This window comes from Lygodium microphyllum, chromosome 1 (genome assembly GCF_053477565.2).
Source record: "Lygodium microphyllum isolate KBCC chromosome 1, Lygodium_microphyllum_v1.1.10, whole genome shotgun sequence".
NCBI lineage: Eukaryota > Viridiplantae > Streptophyta > Polypodiopsida > Schizaeales > Lygodiaceae > Lygodium > Lygodium microphyllum.
In genome coordinates, this window is record NC_141135.1 from 122809006 (window position 1) to 122817873 (window position 8868).

The window sequence follows — 8868 nt, forward strand, 5'->3', positions numbered from 1 at the left end:
ATATTAAATACATGAAATACCATAAAAATGTAAAAATCATGCATTAAAAAATAAACACACAATTTTATAGGATATCTTTTCCAAGGCTTGATAAACTGGAATATCATTAATAGTCGTGACGTATACATCTAGCTTCTAAGAGTCAGCAACAAGAGTATGTACTTCACACTACCATCAAAATGTATATATATGGGTATGGAAGAAGTGAAACTAACAAGATAATCATAAAACCAAACATATAAATGATATTATCTTACTGGTGATGCTATTGTATTTGAAATTACATCTTTGGAGCGTACATAGAATGTACCTGAATCATATCGCTCCACCTGTATTTTGGATACACACTTAGGAATGCAAGCAATGTCTTTAGGTGAGATACTCGACACCCATCATATAATGGTATGGATGCTTCCTCTCTTAGAAAATCAAATAACTCTGCATCCATGGGCATCAATGCATTGATCATTGCCTCTATCTCACATTCCAACATTGGAGAAAGGTCGGAAAGGTTGATTGTCGCCTTTGGTATCGAGAGTATAGACTAAGTTCTACCTTCGAATTGGTAGATTGACTCAAACACTCCATCCATTGCATGCCCATGAACTGCTCTAACTAGCCACAATAGTTGTATTTCTCCTTGGGATGAGGCGTCACCTCCCTGTATAAATTTTATGGACACATCTAATGTTTTTTTATATGATATTCAATTAGTTTGTGAATGTAAGGCATGATTAATACACGCTTTTCTTACCGTTCACTTAGAGTCTGAGATCGCTTGGTCAATGATCTCCGATTGGAGCTCGCCGAAGCATCGTACATGTGCTATAGACAAGCAATGCTTTCGTCTGATTGCTTGCCTACATTGAGACCAAGGGCATGGGAATGCTAATTAAGATATACCTTGCGATCTTGGACATCACGACCATCATCATTTGTAAACTTTCTCCTCTCTCCCTCTCTCTCTCTCTCTCTCTCTCTCTCTCTTTCTCTTTCTCTCTTTCTTTGTAAACTTTCATCTTTTTTCTCTCTCTCATTCTCTCTTCATGTTCCTTCATTCTTCTCCCTCTCTCATTTCCTCTCTTTCTCTCTCAATCCATCTCATTCTCAACAAAAACAAGCAAAAGAAAATAAGAAAGCACAAGAACAAAGAAAGAAGAGGCAATATACCTATCGCAAAGACCCAAGGATTGATTATTCATCTCCTCTTCGTGATGTCCCTTATTTCTCCCTCGTGCACTTCTCCCTCTTCTTCGCATACGGTGGCGGCGGCGCTGAGAAACTGTCCTTCTCTCTCTTTCTCTCCCTCTCTCTCCCAAAGCTGTGATCTCTCTCACTCTCTCTTCTGTTGCTCTCTCTCAAACACTTTTGGAAAATTGCCACGCTCAGATTTTTGACACTTTTTTATTCTCACAGTGGTTTTTCTATTTGCGTCACTATTTGCATTGACACAAATAGCAATATTGCTATTTTTCATCAGAAATAACTGTCGTTATTTGCCCATTCTCTTGTAGTGGAAAGGGGTGTAACTCACAAATACGTAAGAAAATTATGTGGATTCAAAAGAATGCATAGGAAATGCTTGAGGAAATGGATGAGTAGGTTAAGACTATCAGACAAGACATTAGAGCTGCCAAGGATAGGTAGAAAGCCAATGCAGATCTAAATAGACAAGAGCGACTCTTCAATGAGGGAGACATGGTTTTTATTCATGTACAGCCCAAGAGGAGTTCACTATCATTGGGGGAATTTAAAAAATTGAGTCCAAGGTATTGCGAACCCTATAGGATCCTCAAATGCCTTATACCCAATGCCTACAAACTCCAACTCCCTAAGATCATAAAGGTTCACAATGTATTTCATGTTAGCCTACTAAAGAAATATGTGCCAAATCCTAGCCATATTCTCAATTATCAACAAGTTGTAATGCCAAGCCATGGAGTCCTTGAGCTCTGTCCATCTAGAATCCTAGACGTTCGAGAAAAGAGATTGAGGAATAGAAGCCTTAAGGGTTACCTCACTCAGTGAAAGGACTTTCCAGAAGAAGATACCACATGGATTGATGAGAGTACTCTCAACCAACAATAACCCCAATTCCTTTCGAGATGAGGACATCTCAATCCCCTTAAGGGGGGAATAATATAATAGTCCCACTATCGGAATCCCCTTCCCCCCTAAATGAAAAAAAAAAGGAAAAAAAAAGAATTAACCCCCCTTGGTTACACCGCCAACTAGCGGATGGCATGAGGGGAGGTGAGGCCGCCGTGTCAACAGATGTGGAAGGGCAGGGGGTTGTTTCCACGTGGCGAAGGAGGTGGCACGAGGGGGGGATTGCTGCTACCACATGGTGAAGGAGGTGGCGAGAGGAAGAGCCTCCATTACAAACTCCTCGAACCCCCCCCTCCCCCTCCCCCCCAATTACCTATTAAAAAAACCCACTAGGGGGGAAGGCTAGGTAGAGGGGCACGACCTGCTGCTACTCAAATAGAGAATAGGAGAGGAATAAGAAGCAAAGGGAGAGAGTGAGTAGAGAAGAATAAGAATGAGAGGGGGAGAGTGGGTAGAGAAGAGGAGAGAAACAAGAAGCAGAGGGAGAGAGTGGGTAGAGAAGAAGAGAGAAATAAGAAGAAGAGGGAGACAGTGAGTAGAGGAGAAAAGGGGAATAAGAAGGAGAGGGAGTGGAGCCCCAAGAGGAACACCAAGGAAAAGGGAATTCTCTTGCAAGAAAAACTATCTGGTAACATCAACAAGCTTTTATTTCATTCTTTTGATCATCAAAACAAAGAAAACAACAATTCTTCACATAGCATCATAGTAGATTTCTCCCATGGATTTGATAGAATCAACCATAATCTTCAACGTCTTCATAAAATTCTTCAATTGAACAAAGAACACAAAGGAATACACCATCTTTGAATGGAAATACATCACATATTATCCTTCTTCAATGCCTTCATAATTCTCTCTCTCAATCTCTCATATACAGTTACACTATTTTGATAGAATTAACTATCTCTGGCTCTCTATCTATCTCTCCATCAATAGTACATCATATCCTCACTACAATACTCTCATAATAACCCTCAATAATCCTTCTTAGGTCTTGGATGCACCTCCCAAGAGGTATGTCTGATATGAAGAGTCACCAGAGCCATTACAGTTTCTTTTCATAGCTCACTACTGTCATTTCACTTAGTCTTCTCTTCAGTCTTCAGCAGCTGCTTCTTCCACTTGTTTTAGCTCTTTTGAACTTAGATTCATCCTTTCCAAAAGCTAGAAAACTTTTCCAATGTCACACATAGATTCTACAGAATACTTACAGAAGTTCTACAGAACAGTTACAGTATAGTACCAAAACAACTACAGTATAGAGACAGACTTTACAGAGGGTCTACAGAAGGTCATCAGAACCTCATAACTCACACTCAAACCATTCCATACTATCAAAAAATATTAAATAAGCTTTCAAAAGATCTCAATCCTCATCAATCATCAATCCATACTTCATACAGAAGACAATCAAAACAAAACAGAAGCTATATAGAAGGCATACATAACCAATCAGAACCTATCAGAACATCACAGGACCTCATATCTCCATTGAGAATCATCATGAACTTCCAAAACATAATCAATATCATCCAAAACACTCTCAAATACTTCCTTTATCAACCATACATCACTCTAAATCCATAAAAAATCAATCATTCAGTCCTCAAAAATAACAAAAATTAGTCAAAAATTCAGTCTTTTTCCACTCTAAACATATTCCCACACTTAGAAAGGAAGCAGCTTTGCGACCTAAGGAAAAGAATAATATAAGTTCACTAAAGAGCTCAATTTTATCTTCCAGATAATCTTCAATAATCTTGCTAACCCACGACCCCAACTTATCACTTGTATCTGATAGAAAAAACTACTAAAGGAAAACTATCGTTATTCAATAACTTAGCTTATTAATTATTTTAAAAAACCATAAAAATTTTGTAAAGGATATAAGAGGTTTTCTTCAACTTTCCACCATAGGCTTTCCATCCACCAGCAATATTTTGAAAAGAGCTCTCAAACAAGTTATTCTCAATCAGCACGAACGCATCACATACAATTATTACAACACACACACAAACTAACACAACCATCTGAATGACACCTCCAAAAAGAGATATATATCATTAAGAATCATCCAAGATACATTGCAAAGGCATCAATGAAGATGATCCCTTTTGAAGGCTTGGTGGTTTCGAAAGCGATCCATGGAGAAGGATTCATCTACAAATGTCTTTGGAGGATTTTGAAAGAACTACAGATAGCACATCCTTTCTAGCAAAACAAGGTATCTGCTAAGGAGACATAGGGCATGAAAGTACAAGACATCCAATTGGTGGGAGTCAATGTTTACATTGACATTCATACAAAGTTTTGGAATGGCTTTTTGATCATTATGAGAATGCATATGCATGTATGCTAGATACCAAGCAAAATGAGATATCAATCTCACTGAAGGATCTAGAGATTGTAACTGAACTTAGATTAATGTCCATATTTAGAAAATGGAATTAAGATAGTGCACTCCGTTTAGGCATGGAAGCATAAATTGCATGTCGCAATATTAGGACATATTTTCTTTGCAATGAGTCATTGTGGAAAGTGCTAATAATCCATAGGAAATCGCAAGGCATGAAATGATTCTTAAGTTGCATAAATCTACTCAATTGGTATAAATATCGTTCTTCAATTGCATAATTATTAGTAAAAGGCTACATGTTTTAGCATGAATCTTGTTCGTATATTATAGTATGATTAATTAGAATTAGGCTATAACCTAACCTATGCTTGATCTTAAACTAAAAAGTTAGGATTTGAAAGTCAACTTACGCATAGATAATAAGTCATGTGGTTATGGAAATGATAGCGTAATTATCTTCAAGAATAGGTAGGTTAAATTGGCATAAACCTAAACACCTAAAACTGTGGAGTACTCGTTTAGAAAAGGGTTAATTCAATGCAACGTATCCCAAGGAACTGACTAGGGTTAGCATGTTGAAGACATTTACCTAGTCGCACATATTGCCAAAAATTGAAACTCCTATACCCTAAATACTTGCCCATATTCACGGAATGTAGGGACAGTAGGACATACTTGTGAGAAGTGATCTAGGGTTTTCCTAAGAATCTCTCGCTAAAAAGATGAAACTCGAAACCCTAGGAGACAAGTCCACCTAATGCCATCGGGAACAGATTATTTCGTGACTCCATTCGATGGGTAAATAATCCCATAATTGATGCGGCACTTGTGCAACAAGTTGTAGAGTTGCATGATCTTGTGAATTGATCACAAGGAAATGGCCAAATTCCTCAAAATGAGGTTGGCAGACTCTTACGCAAGTTATCTTGCAAGAGGATGAATAATCGTCCTAATATAGTATCTTTCTGGGGTAAAGATAATTTCTTGGAAGTAAAGGACAAGCCAATAAATTGGAATAACATATGAACTTATGTTATTGATCAAGTCGGGTTAATAGGGTACGCCCTAACCCAAGATATAGGGGATCTTGCCAAGTCGCAAGTAATCTGGGATCGAGTGCTGGATGCATTCGGAAACAAGGATTCACTCCTTAGCAGTTGGCCTTTAATAACGACCAATGGAAATGATTATGCTTGTTACAGATTTAAAAGCACTGTTTTGCTTTGTTTGATCAAAGAATTAAAGGATAAATGGATATCTAATGCTTCAGGTTGAAGGCATGAAGGGAGAGGCAGCTTCAATTAACCCTGACTGCCTACCTGACCCTAACCAAAGTGGTTGTTTACCACGCCGGGAAGGTGGACCAAACCTGCCACGAGAGGTCTCTCCGTTGAGCACTACTTGGAGCAGGAGGATGCTTGGGTGCCAGGGGGGGCTCCGGCCGTAAATCCCTTGCCTTCTGGGCCCTGCACAAGAGGCTAACGTGACTCGGGATTGGATCTCAAGGCCCGCATACTAGTCTATGGGCGGAAACTTGGAATAGTGATCCCTATGGATTGCTGGATAGCCTTCAGGTAGATTGTGGAATGGAATGGGACTATGCCCTAGGGCAGAGAGGTTGAGCTTCGCATCCCTCTCGTTTCCCATTCTCCTTGAACCAAGTGCAGCATGGATCCACTTCGAACGTGGCATTTCTGCATAAAGTAGTTTGCTCAGGTTTGACGCTAGTTGTCATTAGGAAATGACCAATAGGTAAAACCCTAATTTAGGTCGGTCCTAAGTGGGAATGGCTGGAATACTTCTGCTATGTAGCAAACGTGGAAATTCCTAGATCGCAAACCCTGTAACATTCCATGGGAGTTCTGGGCGGAGCTTTCTGGACATCCTTTCCGATGGATTGCGAAGACGTGTCCTGAAGATAGCAAGTGGACACGTTACAATCTAAACGATGATCGATGATGATGAGTGAACTTCTTCTATGCTCAAAATTCATAACATAAGATTCCCATAACATATACAACACATCAAATTTAAGCATAAAAAGAACATGAATCAAGAATAGAAGAGACACTACCTAGGTATACTTTCTAATTGTCTTCTTCAAGGAATTAGTTATAGTCGATCTTGATAAATCTCATACCATGTTGAAAAGTAGAGAGAAGATATGTGGAGGCACGATAGAGATGAAGGAGACACACCATATACACTCCCAAAGACTATATCATATTGATCACAATCTACATATATATAGGTAAGACTTAGTCTAGATAAGGTGAGCTATACATAGCTCCAACAAGTAATACAACATCTAAGCCCCAAACCACACTCCTTACACAAGTAGCTAGTCCGTATCCTGAGGATTAGCCAAAGCATCAGACACCACTTGTTGTTGAGCTATCTAGCCCAGTCAAACTCCACCATCCTACATGCCTTAGATCCTCTTATAAGCATAGATCTATTCTTACATTTTCCTCTAGTATAGTTGCAAGCACGGGGGAGGACTTGATCACATGCATTAGATGCTTGGATGCCACTGTCACAATACTTGCTAAAAGCTACGAGAACAATTGGACCAAGGCCTCCTAGATGAGCCTTTAGCAACTGATGTATGCATGATGCCATGTACCTGGGAAGAATCCAAGTTCATGTTCATTAAAGTCCCCATAGTAGCTGAGGATATGATTTCCATTCATATTTCTCGCAAGAAAGCTAGTAAACGAAGGCTAATCACCTCCTATAACAAGCGCAAAGTCTCTGCCACAAGTCAAGAGCTAGAAGAACTTAAGAAGCTGGCCATCATTAACTTCTCCTTTCTACATAAATGGTACACTCTTTGTCTTCAATGGGAACAAAAAAGTTTCCCAATCATGACCAATGCCAAGTAGAGATGTGCCATCAAAACCTATGAGCATGACCCTACTTATGTAGCTCCTACCTCCTTGATAATATTAGCCATTGCTTGCCATGGACCCTTAGAAGATCATAACATGGCCTACCCCTATTTAGATTGAGTCCTTACAAAGGAAGAGCTACACCTTGCTAACAAAATAAACTTTGGTGACTTCCTAAATTGATGTGCTCACCTACATTATGCATGTAGGTAGTATTAGACCTCATGACATGCACCATCATGCTCACTTTGAGTATAACTCGTGCTTTTACACTTGGCTAATGCAAAAGTGATACATCACAAGCCTGTGCTAAATTCCCTCAACTCTTCATTCTCCAACCCTATGAAGGATTCACATCATTCCCATAGGCGGAGGGGGTAAGGTGGGAAAGAAACCATGTCTCAAACCTCAACCAATGTTTACAAGACAAATAAAAAACAACTTCTCATTGAGAAAAATGGTCATAAATTTTTTGGATTGCGTGGACTGCTTGAAACAAAATTTTATTTCTAGAACTAAGTGTTTCACCTTTGCGTAGCTTATGTTCATTATTTGCTTATGGTTTTGCAAGAGTTATCTCAAGAAAACTAATGATAAGCTGTGGTATTGTGACAAGAACCTATGATGGCAGGCCAAGACAAAGGAACACTTATGTTCATAAAAAAAGAACAAGCAAAGTACAGCCTAATGGCTGAAATAAGGACCTTCAATCAGTTCAAGTTCAATAACATCATGAACTTCAATGACATGGTCATGAAAGAACTGGTCGTGAAGCGGCTTGTCAACCAATGCAATTTAGGAAAGCGCATGGAGAAGGTCGGCTATTGACTATAGCAAGTGCATGGCAGTTCCTATGGACCTTTGATGCTAATAGGAACCATGCAACTGTAATAGTGAGATAAGGAGAAGAGCCATGCAAGCTCAAGGTGGAATTGAACCTAGAAATGGTGGAAATAGAATTAGGCTTGGTCAAAAAGGTCGAGAGGAAACCTAAAAGGGATATCTACTACACATGCTAGGAATGGATAAGGCTAGGCCTAGTCCACACCAATGAGGACATGAACCTAGCTGAAGTCAAGTTACAAGTAAAGATTATCTATGCTTTGTTCTCTAGTCAAAGATACAATGCCTTAATGAGCAGAGTTGGAGTACCCTTGCTAGAGAGCCTTGTATCCAAGTCCCTAGATGAAGTGAATTGGAATGGCTACATGCGAAAAAAACCATTGAAGCTCATTAGCGACACTAGCCACATGTATAAGACTGGCAAGGTGAAAGTCGATGTGCTCCATAATAGGGACAAAAAGGAAGAAATCATCATCCAAAGCATCGACTATAGGGTTTGGCGGGCTGCTAACTGCCATCATCCAAGAGGCTATGGGAGAGGTGGAAGATGAAGAGGAAGTGGGGGAGACACTTGAAAGATGACACCCCCATGAGCAAGAGCAATCAACTGAGAGAAAAATGAGTGAGAGTGGAAAACCAAAGTCACCATCTGGCCAAGGAGGGTCCACA